This window comes from Paroedura picta, chromosome 3, assembly GCF_049243985.1.
Source record: "Paroedura picta isolate Pp20150507F chromosome 3, Ppicta_v3.0, whole genome shotgun sequence".
In the NCBI taxonomy this organism is placed as follows: Eukaryota; Metazoa; Chordata; class Lepidosauria; order Squamata; family Gekkonidae; genus Paroedura; species Paroedura picta.
This window is the reverse complement of record NC_135371.1, coordinates 59,214,409-59,228,913: the sequence shown is the minus strand read 5'-3', so window position 1 is coordinate 59,228,913 and position 14,505 is coordinate 59,214,409. Positions and strand designations below refer to the sequence as shown.

At 43.7% G+C, this 14,505-nt stretch overlaps 1 protein-coding gene across 3 annotated transcripts in view; it reads left to right on the top strand.

Annotated features, from left to right (window-relative positions):
• The window catches only part of TEX264 (testis expressed 264, ER-phagy receptor), a 216,165-nt gene that overhangs the window by 107,783 nt on the left and 93,877 nt on the right, over positions 1-14,505 (top strand). The window lies entirely within an intron of this gene.

Sequence of the window (14,505 nt, the reverse complement as noted above, 5' to 3'; positions counted from 1 at the left end):
TAAATAATAAGCAAGTAGTAGGGCATTTTCTTCTACAGGAGTTAACCACTAATTGCAAATAGTTTATATATCTGGGGATCTTTTTGCCTTCAGAGGGAGAGAGAGAGAGAGAGAGAGAGAGAGAGAGAGAGAGGTGCATCATTAGAATTTAAAGCTCTTGTTTCAGTTACACCCCCCTCACACACACATACCACTGAGAAATATATTGTTTTCTGCTGACGCGTTTTATTTTGTTTGAATATCTAGCAACATTCCTTGTAAAGAAAATGTGAACCTGTCATCTGAATTCACAAAAATTCTGTAGGACTTTGATTTTGAGCTAAAACTCTGCACTGATGCAGCTAAAACAATGAATGGGGCCCCACAGAGAAGTCCCTAGAGAGGGAAGATACCTGCAAAAGCTGTACTTTGTCTTCTAAAAATGGTCCTTCTTCTCAATGCAGCCTTCAAATGTTGGTAACTAACCTGCCTAGTCTTAGGCCATTTACGGACTGGAGGTTTCATGCCAGACTGCAGGCTGGAGTTTTAGTCGTTGTAGGTTGCCCCACCTCTTCCTGCAGCCACACGGGGGAGCATTTGGCCCGGTGCGCCTCATCCGCCCCCAGTTTGTGCTCCTGCATGGGAGCTGGGGCAGTGAAGTCTTCAGTGCATAAATGGTCTTAGTGATGTTATTTCATGAGTGAAGTGGACCCCCCCCTGATTACAGAGATCAGATCTGCTGGAGAAAATGTATGCTTTGGAAGGTGGACTGTATACCCCATCTAGGTCCCTGTCCTCCCCAGGTTCCATCCCCAAATCTCCAGGAGTTACTCAACCTGGATCTGGCAACTCTACACCTCCCATCTTCTGCCACTAGAGCCTGGCAACCCTGTCCTCCATCCCCAAGCTGTCACCTTGTTACGCCAAATGCGTGTCTATAAGGACACGTGTCTAAATTTAGTTGTGGGGAATCAGCTAGTAGAGCCAGCAAGAGGCAGCGTGGCGTAACGTGGGACCTTGTATTGCACAGTTTACTGGGTAATTATGTCACTGAGATAGAACCAAGGCAGACAATGATCTAAACATGAAAGGATTTTATTAACACACACTAATTAGACAAAAGACAACACATGCGTACTCTAGCAAAGAAATGTACATTCCTAGCCACTAGCACACAAGGAGAAGGTTTATAGGGGAAGAACCTATACTAAGGGTTGATTGGAAGTGATATCTACCTGTCTTCTGGGTGGAGCGGAGTTCCGGAGGTCCAGGGAAGCAATTTGGGGCGACAGACGAGGGACCAAGACGAACGTCGGACAGAGTTTCTGTAGCCTGGAAACTGACTGCAATTTGTGGCTGTGGGAGCCCAATATTTAAAGGAAATTTGTGACCTGAGGTGATAGGGGGCTGATCCTACCTTGTCCAGGGCTTGGACAAAGAGTTTGATGGCTGGAGCCGGGTCCCAACAAAGAAACGGGTTGCTGAGACAAAGAAACTAGCTGCTGGGAATATGAAGAAATATTTCCTGTCTAGAAGGGCTGATGGCCCATTTCTGGCAAATCCTGGATGATTGCTTGTGCCTGGGGATAGTGGTAAGGGAAAAGACAAAAACCAAATCTTGGATTAGATTTGGTGTTGAAAGAGAGTGGCCAGTTCCCTTTACAAGACAATGTGCTTGGCTGGCTGGAGGGGAGTCTTGGGTGGGGTGCCTTTGTCTCTCTGTACTTGCCAGGTGTGCTGACAAACTCCTCTTTGGTTTGCAAGCAAGTAGGTTGGGGGAAGCCTAACTCCAAGTCCTGCTTCAGAGCCAGAAGTGGGTTTTAGTTGCTCTCCCATTATGCTTTGCAAGGCTTGACCTGGCTTTTCTCTCTCTGGTGCCAGGGTCTGCGCAGGAGTGTCAGGAAGGGTTGACACGGGTGTGCCAGCCTTTGATGGAGGGGTGACAGCCCACATAACAATCTGACATTTGTCCCCTTTCAGCTTATTCTGACATTGAGTAGGAGGTCTGAGTATATTTATGTTACTGCTCATTCTAATCAAACTGGATTTTAAACCCTGGTTTGATGTTCAAAGATGCTAATTCATCATCCGACATCTGCCTGTTTCTTTTATGGCATCTTTTTCTTACCTCAGGTCACTTTTCATGCTGAAATGTCTTAGTTCTGTTTGTGAGAAGGGTTTAACATCTGTGAAGTGTAAGAGCTTCCCCACATGGTTCTCTTTGCCTTGTTTGTCTCTTCTCATGACCAAAAATGTTTTATTGGATGAGATGTGAGTGTATCTGTTTGGGACTATCATGTTCCTTCCTTGAAATTATCTTCATTATTTGTTATAAATGTTTCTAGCAGTTCAGTCCTATGCAGAGTTACTGTTTTTTAAGCCCAATGTCTCTGGATAGGATTGCAGTGTAAGAATTAATTACTGACCTGCAAAAAGCAGGCTGGTATATTCCAGTAGATACAGCTCTCCCTCCCTAGCAAGCCAGTGAAGTATGGGGAAATCTGTCCTCCCAATAAGTTATTTGTCTCTGCTGAGTATGTTATTCCTTTTAGTTGGGGTTGTTTAGACCTCTTCAGCCCCTGTTTTGGAGAGTGGCCAAAGAGGATAAAGGTCAGTATTGGTATTAGCTGTGCTCTGAGACAATAAACTGAGTTATGTTTCAGGCCTGGTGAACTTCAGTTCTTACTCCTATTAGATCTAACAATATTTTCCCACTTTCTACCCTGCTTGCTAAAAGAGACTGTGACCACCTATAGGCTTTGATATTAGTGATGATATTAATAGCACTAAAGAATAGATATGTTCTCGTTCAGGTGATTGTTTTTTAGGCAGACAACCTCTTTCCATTTCTTTCCATGTAGTTAACTGTTTCTGTTTAATGAAATCCTTAGTGCAGTAATAGTATCATCCATGTTAAGTATTTAACTCCTTCCTGTCAGTAGATGTAGTCATGTCCACCTTGCTGCCATAAGCAAACTAGGAGATGCTGTGAACTACAAATACCCTTTGAAAACCCATTTTGTTGCCTCCACTAACCATAGCACACCCTTCTTTCCACCACCTTACAGCATTATTGGGCAGCTGTCCCATACCATCAACAACCTTTTAAAGCAGTGGTTCCCAAGCTTTTTGGGGCTGCCGCCCTCTTGGTTCTCAGACCACATCCATAGCGCCTTCCCACACACACACATGAATACATACCTCTTTCCTGGTGTTAGGTCTATTGAAAATTCAAAACACACTATATTGCCTATACTTCTTTGGAACATCTCTCGCAAGGTAAATGCAGGTGCAACAGGAAGAACCAGACTGCTTCCCCTCTACTGCCCCAAAATTCCTTGTCCTCCCCCAGGATCCTTCTACTGCCCCCAGGGGACATGTACCATGCATTTTGGAGACCCCTATTCTAAAGTTTCCAGACAGCCTTCTGGTTTGCAGAAACATGAGGAATCTTGGTTGTAAATCTAGGGGAATGTTTCTAATTTCAGCATCTCACTCCAAGGCAGCTAAAGGAACTTTGGTACAGTACCAGCAGCATGCTTTTCTGACCTCTAGCAAGAAAGTAATGGATTTTATCTCCTCTGACATCCCATTTTGAGTACTAGATAGGTGGTTCTAGAATGGGCTGCTATAAAATGAACCTCCTAGTTAGGAAGGCACATAGAGGAGGCATTGACTAGAGGAGGCTGAGTACAGGCTCATAAAGGGAAAGGTAACTCTTTAGGTATGTGGGTCCCAGGCCATTGAAGACTTTAAGTTCAAAACCAGCATCCTTATCCATGGTTCCTCTATATATTTGTGAAACAGCCTGGGGGTGGAACGTGTCCGGCTGTCCAAGTTGGAATAGGGACAATCAGGGTGCAGCCAGCAAAGCTAGCTGCACCCTGATTGGCCCTGCCCCTGCAGCTCCCGCCCTCTGTCCCTGGACTGTAGCCTCTTTGCTCTCAGATGCACCTCAGTACCTGGAGCCAGCATCAGGTAAGGGGAGAGGGCCCTGGGCAAAGGGTCATGGTGGAGGGCCTGCTAACAAAGGCCTCTTAGCCTGCTAGGCTGGACCTGCTAAGGAGCTCTGTCCCGGCCCTGCTAACGAGCTGGCCAGCCCCTGCCCACCCCACTTGATCTGGCTGCGAGCTGCGGCCCAAAGCCACTTTAAGGTACCTGGCCGGGGGCCAGGGAAGGGGACCCTTTCAAGGCCTGTTCTTAGGAACGGGCTTTGAAGCTAGTCTTAAATAAAACCAGGAAACAAAAGCAGCAACCACAAAACAGATTTTGTGTTTTTATTAACAACTGAGCTGTTGTATTTTTAGCTAGCTGATGTTTCAGGGGAGGACTGCATTTTCTTATTGCTGAATAGTGTAAAATAGTGTCATCCTTTCAAAATTCATACTCATTCTCCTTGTTGATAACTGTTTGCACCAATCTTATTCCAATATTATACTTGGCTATATTTGCTGGCAGGTCCATACTCAACTGAAAGAGCAATTTCCTTTTGCATCATTTTACATCCTTCAGATGTGTTTTAATTTTCTCAGTATTTGCCCAAAGACACCTTTTTTGCCAAAGCAACTAGGTGAAAATATGTGAATACCGTTTGGATTTTACAGTGCAGTGCTGCTTGTGTACTGAGCTATTACTGAAAATAAAAAGGGAGAGTAAATTTCTGTTGATGTCTATTGGCAAAAGATGGGGAGCAAGAGTTAGTATCATACAACTACTGGGCACATGCTCAGACAAAATGGAAAAAGAGCCCTGGGGAGATTCAGACCACCACCGCCACCACCACCACCATGCTAATGACTCTGTGGAGTACTTCCAGTCTAGGCTTCTGCACCCTATCTGTCTTTCTCCGATTTATTAAGAGCTGAAAACCATTTTGAAAATCTCTATGTGGCATTTTGGGTCTCCAAGCACGTTTGCCTGTCACTTCACCAACCCAGAATATTCTAAGGGCTTTGTCCACTGATCATTGTGAAACAGTCCAACTTACTTGTCTGTAGGTATCCCCACCCAACTGTGCTTAATAACTGTGGCCAGGCAGCTGCCAGAACTGGAAGAGGCCCCCTTTACAGCCAAAGGGTAGAGACAGGGCTGTGTGAAAAGAAAGGGAATGAAGGAAGCAAGGTCTCTCTGGAGATAGTATGTAGTGTCATGGTTGTGCTTGTTACCTTGCCTCTACCTGCACTTTACCTATGTACTTGTAAATAAAGCAAATGCCACAAAAATGCCTGCGTAAGTGCTAGGCTCTGGACGTTTTCACCACTTGAAGAACTCAAGCAAGCAGAATGTTATTATTAAAGGCCTCCTGTCTGAAGAGTTTATTTTGTCCCCCCCCCCATCTTAATGGGGAAACAATAGAAAAGATATAGGTAGCCTTCGTCAAACACTGAATTTGTTATGAAAGGAAAGTCAAAACTTAAAAGGTATTGAAAAGTTAGGGGGGGCAACCCTTAAAAAGGAAAAACATTTCAAAATAAATACTGCAAAACAATAGATTCAAGCAGATCCTTAGACTCTGACTTGGTCAATGATTCTCTGCTAAGTCTTCTGATACCACAGTCCATAATGCAGTAGCTAGTTAAGAAGTTTGTAAACTTTGTATATACCTTAATGGAGGATCCTTGGGCTTGCATTTTTCCTGTCCATTCTTTTTTTCCTGTCTCTTACTCACTGATGAAAGCCTTAAACATTTATGGCAAACTATAGTTTATTGTCATATTCAAACTGCAAACTCTGATTTGTTGCCTTCTCTACAAAATGGGATTCCAAGGTAAAGCCAAGTTTAGAATTCTGGATTGTAGGGAAAACTGCAAACCAAAGCCTGTGTTTCAGATGTATTGCAAGTTTTGGTTTTCCACAAATGCAGAAGCTTTTAATCTATCCACCCACATAAGAAGAGAAGGAAAGGAGAGGGAGTAGGCAAGCCTGTGGATCTCTCCACTCATCCTAAAAATAGCATGTGATGTTTATAAGCACGTTTAGTGTAATTTGCTTCCAAGTCACTGTATCAAAGAACGTAGTCTTAATGTAGAAACTTGTTCCTTCACATAAATTATAGTGGAATTTTATAGATTTAAGGCAAAAGTGTAATCTTGATGACAATATGTTTATTTAGGGGGGAGAAAGAATAGAACACAATAGGAACTTGTGGGGAGGGGCATCCTCTCCTCCACCCTTTCTCCCATCATCCCTTTTATGTTAGTTTTCTCCTCCCCTATGTTTCTCCACTATCCCTTCCCTGGAAATCTTCTCTTACTCCCCCTTTTTGCCTTCACCCCTTATACATCAACCTTCCCTCTCCTTTAGAGAGGGAACAATCTTCCCCTTTTTTTCCCCCTCCTCAATTGCCCCCTTTCTTTTTCTCACCCACCCCTTCTCAGTCTCCCCATTTCCCCCACACACATCCCTTCTCAGGTAACCCATCCTTCTTTCTCCTCACTGTGGAAGTTGTGGCAGCTGCGCCAAGGAGCCCTGTCTACAGTGGCAGCCTGGTCATTGGGAGCTGTTGGGGGAAGTATTGTGCAGTGTATTCTTGTTGGGGGGGGGGTTATACACACACACACACACACACACACACACACACCAGGGTTGGAGAAAAACATATTTTCTGTCATTGTGGGGTGGATCCATGGATTTAGATATCTGCAGATCTTCCCACACTTGGCTGTTAGACAGATGTTGCGTAGAAGCACACATCAAAGAATGCTTAACAACTTTTTCTCCCTATAGATGAGAAGTAGTATGGACAGGACAAAAAAGTACCCTTAAAAATTCTTCAGAGATTGCATGTGATCCAGGTTTCTGACTGGAACATCATGGTCAACTCATATTACTCCAATTCTATAACAGCCGCACTGACTACCAGTTAGTCACCCGGGGAAAAGCCTTCTCACTTGTGGCCCCTACTAGGTATGGGTGATTCAGTTCAGATAAGCCAAAAAATACCTAAATCAATGCTGATTGAGCAACTTTTCAGACCTGTCCAAGCCAAACCGCCTATCTCTGCATTTAAATCGGCTGAATCAGCACTGGCCAAATCACAGTTCAGTAATTCAGCCACAATTCGGTCAGTTTAAATGCCCCTTTCTCTGTCAGCTTGACAGATCAGCTGCTTTGCTGGCCCTATAAATGCCTCTTCTCTGCTTTCTCATGCAGTGTCTGAGAAGATGGGGGGGGGGGTTTGGAAAGGCATTTAAAAGATATGGTGTGCCTGTCATCATGAGCTGTTTGGCGTGGCTTCCTCTAAATGCCTCCCCATGCCTTTGCCAAACCGCTGATGCTGACAGATGCGTCGCATCCTTTAAATGCCTTCTAAAGCCTTTGCAACGAGCAGAGGCATGACAGGTTAGGTGTTTGGTAGGTGCTCTCCCCCTCCCCCCTTCTCAGGCAACAGAAATGCTTTCTGCTGTCTGGGGACATGAGCAGATGTATACAAAAAAAAAAAAAAACCTTTTTGGATTTGGCTGAATCTGAAAAAGTGAAAGGTTATTCATGTAATTTGTATACAGCCCACATAGGTCCAGATTGTGAAATGGTCCTGTAGAATACACTTTTGAATGACACACATGCTCTGATAGACTTTTTTAGGTTCCATAGGGCATGCAAGACCAACTTGTTGAGGTTGGCTTTTGGAGGGCAATCTCCTACCTAGGGGCTGTTTTTATTAGTGGTGTGGTGATAGCCACATATTTTAATAGTCTGATATTTTAATGTTAAGATTTTGTATTTGTTGGTTTTTTTTATGTTGTTTTTGCCTTATTGGTTTTAACATTGTAAGTCACTGCAAGACCCTTTGGGTGAGTGGCAACTAAAAATCTAATAAATATATTTTTTTAATTGCCGGATTCTTAGAAGATAGGTAGTGTTTCTTTCTGGTTACAATCCCACTAAAGTCTTGCAGAAACATGTAGAGCTGGCCATTAGAAAGCAATAGAAGCCTCTCTCATATGGCACCTGTAAGCTGGTGTCTAAGTGAACATCACACATAGTGCTGCAAAAGCAGGGGGGAGACAGTCTTCTCAATAAGAAGAAGTCCTTTAAGCGAGCCAGTTTGGTGTAGTGGTTAGGAGTGCGGACTTGTAATCTGGCATGCCAGGTTCGATTCTGCCGTCCCCCACATGCAACCAGCTGAGTGACCTTGGGCTCGCCACGGCACTGATAAAGCTGTTCTGACCGAGCAGTAATATCAGGGCTCTCTCAGCCTCACCTACCTCACAGGGTGTCTGTTGTGGATAGAGGAAAGGGAAGGTGACTGTAAGCTGCTTTGAGCCTCCTTTGGGTAGGGAAAAGCGGCATATAAGAACCAACTCTTCTTCTTCTTCTTCTTCTTCTTCTTCTTCTTCTTCTTCTTCTTCTTCTTCTTCTTCTTCTTCTTCTTCTTCTTCTTCTAAGATAGTGATATAAAGAGGCAATCAAATAGCATTTAGTACATTCCAGATTGGACAAAAACTCATTTTTACATGGAGATTTGATCTCTCTTGGGAACTAGAAGGTGGGAAATAGAATCCAAAAATACTCTCAGTCCTAACTGAAAAGATTAACCTTCACAAACAGAATCATGTTTCAAGGTGCTGGTAATGTACATTTATCAGAATCCAGATGCATTTGGAGCATATGCAGAAATATTGCAAAGCAGTAGAGAAGTTTGAACATTTCAATTTGTAAAATGAAGAAATGTCATGAAATTTAATGGGTACTTATAACATCTAAAGGGAATGGAGTCTGGTGCTTCCAACTTTTCTCATCTCCAAGAGCAAGGGAGGAGTGTATTAAATATGAATATGTCCTTTACACATACTCTTTATATCCACTGAAATTGTGGGGGCCTCTGCTATATGACTGCAGAGAAAGGCAACCTTGCAGGCGGAATAGGTTTCCAGGAGGGAGTGTTTCTACTGTTGAGTAGATTAGGGCAGGCTTATGGCACATCTCTTTCTCCTTTGCTTGGGGGACCTGTGGTATTGTCTCTTACATTAAGGGATACATGCGAAAGAATGTGTGTATGATCTGCTCAAGTGATAGTCACTCCCGATCCCTACATCAGATTGGTTGGGGCAATTCACAGTACAAGATTCACACATGTACACTGTTGCTCTTAAAGATTTTACCAAGTCTGACAGCTATCACTTTCCAGCTCATCTGGCTGTATTCTTGTATATATGTACGTTTGTGTGCTAGGGTAAGAGCTCCAGGAAGTGTGAGGGAGAAGGACAAGGTGTAAATTGCATGGTGGGTTGCCTCAGTTTAGGTGAAAATGAAAAACTCTCCCACCTCTTGTGCCAGAGTTTCTCAGTTTCCAACTGTCTGTAGATTTGAAATGTGCCCCCCCCCCATCTTCCCTCTACTCCAGAGGACGTCATGTAAGCTGATTTTTTTCTGTTTCAGCAGTTAGGCATCTCCGAGATGATGCTTGCCTTATATTTGTCCTAACAGAAAGATCCTGTCTTAAATTTAAATTTTAGCCTCTAACCAGATGTGTCCAATCCTGAGTTCAGAGTTGCAAATGAAGGACATGGCAAGAAGGCATCAGTTGCCAAGTTATTCACTTCATTACTTGGACCATTCTGGTACCCCGGTTTGATCTTTAATTTGAACCTTTGTTTGTCTTGCCTGGTCCTTTTGACATTTAATTATCCTCATGCATGTCATCTGGGGCCGATTAGGTGTTCGTCAGAACAATGCAGCATTTATACACAATATACATGCTATCCTGATGCTGCTTTAAACTGCTTCAGGAATCCCTGTATCTATTGGTGAGACAGTCCTTGCTGGGGTGGACCTCAGCAGCTGTTTGTCTGTATGAAATCATCATATTGCTGTTCTTTTGCAAATCACCAGCCCAAACACATTATTTTTTCATTTGCACAAAGTTCATTCTAGGTATTTCTGCATTAAAGAGCTATCTTTATAAATCTCACATCCTCAAATCAGCCAATTTGGATCTTGGTGAATGTATCAAGGATCAATAAGATCATAGGTCATGATAGCGTGGGCAGGCTTTTCCTGCTTTGCATTTCATTTCCAAGGCATTTCATGTTAATCCTTTCATTAAGCTCCTATCCAAAGGCATGTATTACTTATGCCCTGTTGTCTCAGAAATGAAACCAGAAGCTACTACTTCAAAGGAAGAATTACGGAAACATTACTCATGAAATGTTATTACCTACCAAGCTAGTAGACCTTTTAAAATAATTATAGTGCTCTATTTCCAATTAGACTGACCAGGTTATAAAACAGTGAGACTAATGATGGTCTTTTCTTTGGCCATTGTGGCCATTTGGTCACTTTACTGACCCCTTGTGATGTTGCTTGCAAAGTCTTCTTCAGTAGTTTTTACTTCAGCTTGAAGACCGTTTCTGCATGAGGAAACTGCCCTGGACAGCCTCAGGTTGCTGGCGAGTTTTAGAGCCCCCTCCACATGATGTCACCTGCATCCCAAGGCTCTCCAGATTTGCCTGGGGATGAGGGAATTTGCAAAAGGTTTTTTTTTTCTCGCATGCCATCAGTGAGCAACCAATAAGCAGTCAGGAGCAAGCCTGTATGGTGGGGGAAAGGCCCAATAGTCTCTGCAGCATTGTCCCGCCCTCGCACTCGCTATCACTTCTCCATTTCCTGCTCTGAGTAATTTTTAAAAAATGGGTGCGGTCCACATTGCAGTGTGACCACAAAGCTATATTGTCAAAGGTAAAATAAAATCTTCTGCAAAAGGTCCATGGTTTTTTTGGGATCAGGCAGGCAAAACACAGCCCTGTTTGTGTTTTCTGGAGGTGGGAAATGACCTGGGGAGGGGGGGGCACAAAATGACTCTTTCGGCTCCAGTTACCATATTCAGCATCTCAGAAATTCACTCAGACATAAAGTCCAAAAGAACAAGAATCCCAAAGGGGGGGGGGTATGCTGTATCGTTCTGGCGTTTCTCCATAGCAACACGGAAGTGTTAATGTTTATTAAAAATGCATCTGTGTTGTGGTATTAATTCATAGCAATGCATAAGTGCCTTTAAAAATAATTTTGGGGCAGGGGGAAGAAAGTTTCAGTCCACAAGAGAACTGCTGTGCTGTGATTGATGGCTTGCTGTGATTGACAAGCCATGGAGCGGGGTGAGAAATTTGGGTTGTTTTCCTTTGCAACCTTGTTGGGAGTCAAAAAGTCACGATGGGGCAGAGAGATAATGTGGGAGGGGTGTTCCATAAGGAGGGATGCAAATGCAAGGTTTACCATCATATGTTTGCAAGCAAGAGGCCACGCACGTTTTACCCCTCCGTGTGGAAATGGTCTAAGTATTAGACAAAACACATCACATATTTCTCAAAGAAATGTCCCATCTTCAATATATCAAAGATCCCAGAGTTATTGTGAGCAGCTATAGTGATTAAAAAATCCTTAGAAAATTATTAGCTGCATAGAAACACCTCGCATATACTAACACCTATGTGAGAATTGCTTTGCAGTGTTTTCTACGGTTTTTTTTCCATTATGTACTAGAACTGCCAGTCCAAGCACATAGGCTTTTCGACTGTCTGAAACCTCTTAATACATCCTTGTCTAGCAATAGTAAGTAGTAAGACATAAAACTGTACCATTTAGAACTGCTTTCCCATACTTTCTCCTACTGCCTACGTTCCTATCCCAAGATCTTTATGACATTGCCATAATCTACCCCATGGAGAACCATCATGTCTGTTTAGCACAGATGTAAGTCAGCTGGCTGCCTGCCTGTCCTCTGACCTTCAAGGAGTCTTGCATTCTTCTACCATTATATACATTCCCTCTGTTTCACATCAAGGGCATACAAATGCATGCCATGTTACAATATTTGTAGGAAAATAGTATCAGATCCTCAAAAGCACACCTTCTCCAATAAGCATTCTTCCTTCTAGCCAATGAATCTCCACAGAACAAGTGTAAATATGGTGATGAGAAAGGGACATTCCCTTCCTAACTTAGCATGTGTGTAGGAGTTCATTTGTGCTGCTTCTTGTGAATTACCCAGGGCCATTCCGCACAAGGACCAATGTTGCCAATTGCTTTCACAAAGCAATAACGGAATTTAAAATAGTGGAATCTCGGCATTCCGCATACCTGCATTTGTAGTGGAATCCAGTAGCGTTTCATTCGTTCCCCACAGGTTTCCGGTCTCGCAGGAATCGCTAGAAAGGAAGCGATTTTTTTCTGTGCTTGTTCCCGCCCCTGGCCGTCAATCAAACGAACAACCAATAGGTGGTTGTTATCATGCTCCCGAAAAGCCCCTTTCCCTTTAAGCACAGTGTTTTTTAAAAGAAAAAACACACGTTTCAACGAATATGCCTTGATTCTTCCTAACGTATAGACCCATCTAGCTGGCGTGTGAGCTGGCGAATCATCATTACCACATTTCCCCAAGTGAAAAAAAATCCCCCCCCTGCACGGACGTGATTTTCGGCCGAAATTAAAGGGAACTGGCAAACAGGGGGCTGTGTTGTGCTTGGGGACTTAGGGGAGCTTTAAAGCACTTCTGTGGAGGGACTGTAGCCGGAGAAGCCTCGCTAGTCCATAGCTTTCCCCGCTTGTTCCGAGGAAAAAAATGGTGATCGCTTCGCCAGAAGTTCGAAGGAGAAAGCCAGGGGGAGGGACTTTGTTGTAACTGCAACATTGAGAACATACAGGTCTTTTTCGCAAGTGTTGCAGGTTGTTGCCAGGAGTGTAGCAATTTTCTGAGGGTGAATCCATTTTTCCCGATTCCCCGGAAATTGCTACAGCGAAGCGATTTTAGCACTAGTGTTGCAGGAGTGTTGCAGATTGTGTGCGACGTCATGCGGAATGTCAAATTTGTAGCATTTACCATTTGTAAGACTTCTGCTACTTTTAACTCGTGCAGAATGGACCCCAGTCTACAGTTCCAAACAGTATGACATTCCCAGCATGGAGGTTCTTTCCTACTACAGTTTAACATTTGAAAGCTTCCCCCCAACTTTCCTTTTCTAGTTATAACTTCAATTGTCAGGTAACATCAGCAGAGACTAGTATATGTACTGGCTCTTCTGAAAACTAAACCGTTGACTTTCTTGGAGTTGATAATCACCAGAAGGAAAGCTGAAAAGGGGTATGGATGCAGACCATTGTTTCTAGCATAGCCTTCCACGGCTCCCTCCCAGAACATGGTTTGGGTTCTAGGGCTGAAGCCTGGAAGCCATGAAACCGTGAACATTTGCTGAGCTGCTAGGATATTTCAGAATGCTCTGAGGATAAAGTTTACACAAAACCAACCTAGAGACAGAACAAGCTATCTGCTGTCAGTGGGGAAGGGGTTTGGGGAAGCAAAGGACACTGGATTGCATGCATGTCTTTCCGAGTCTGTGGAGCATTCACTTCTCTTGAGGGGAAAAGAGCTTCACTTGGAAGACAGTCTCAGCAGCTGGGGTCTGTGTGCTTTTGGTGTGTGTGGGTGCAATGATATAAAGAGGGATGAATTTAGAATAAGCCAATTAGAATAAATCTTTCTACAAATATTGTGGGCTTCCATTTGTATTCCGTTGAGCCTTGTTACAACTAATGAAAAAGTAATGACTAGTTTTAATGAGGTAGAGAATTATCTCTAGGCAAGTGAGTTGCCATTTAATCAGCGCTTGCTTTTTTATGTATTCTGAATTGAGTCTAGTGTTCCAGTAGCCATGACATGGAGAAAGGCAGAGTATGATGTCAGTGACGGAGGAGGGCACTTTTCCATCTCCCCTTTTGGGTCTGGATTTCTTGTAAAGGCAGGGCACTGAAGAAAGAAATGTTAGGATGGGAAAGAAGTTAATGTGGTATACCTGATCAGTATAAGGTCCTTTGCAGTTGCTCTGAAACCTTGATATATCATGTGAAGATCCGATGTGAAATAGTAGATGTGGCTGAGTGTTCCATTGTGCCTTACTGAATAGGGGGAGTGAAGCCCTGTCAGCCTAGAGTTGTTGGGTTTCTTTATCAAGAGGGATCCACATCTTCACTTCCTATGATGCTATGAAATCATGATATTTTAGAAGAAGAAGAGTTGGTTCTTATATGCCACTGTTCTCTATCCGAAGGAGTCTCAAAGACCATTTATGCACTAGAGGTTTCATGCCGGGCTGCAGGCTGGAGTTTTAGTTGTGGCAGGTTGCCCCACCTCTTCCTGTACCTACATGGGGGACCATTTGGCCTGGTGCACCTCATCTGCCCCTGATTTGTGCTCCTGCGTGGGAGCTAGGGCAGTGAAGTTCCCAGTGCATAAACAATCAAAGCGGCTTATAGTCACCTTCCCTTTCCTTTCCCCTCAACAGACACTCTGTGAGGTAGGTGAGGCTGAGAGAGCCCTGATACTACTGCTTGGTCAGAACAGCTCTAGCAGTACTGTGGCGAGCCCAACGTCACCTAGCTGGCTGCATGTGGAGCACGGAATCAAACCCGGCTCACCAGATTAGAAGTCCACACTCCTAACCACTACACCATGCTGGCTCTTTAGATGATGGCATTATATATGTGATGGGGAGTGGGTATAAGAAGGATACCGCCTCTCCTTTACAACTGTGC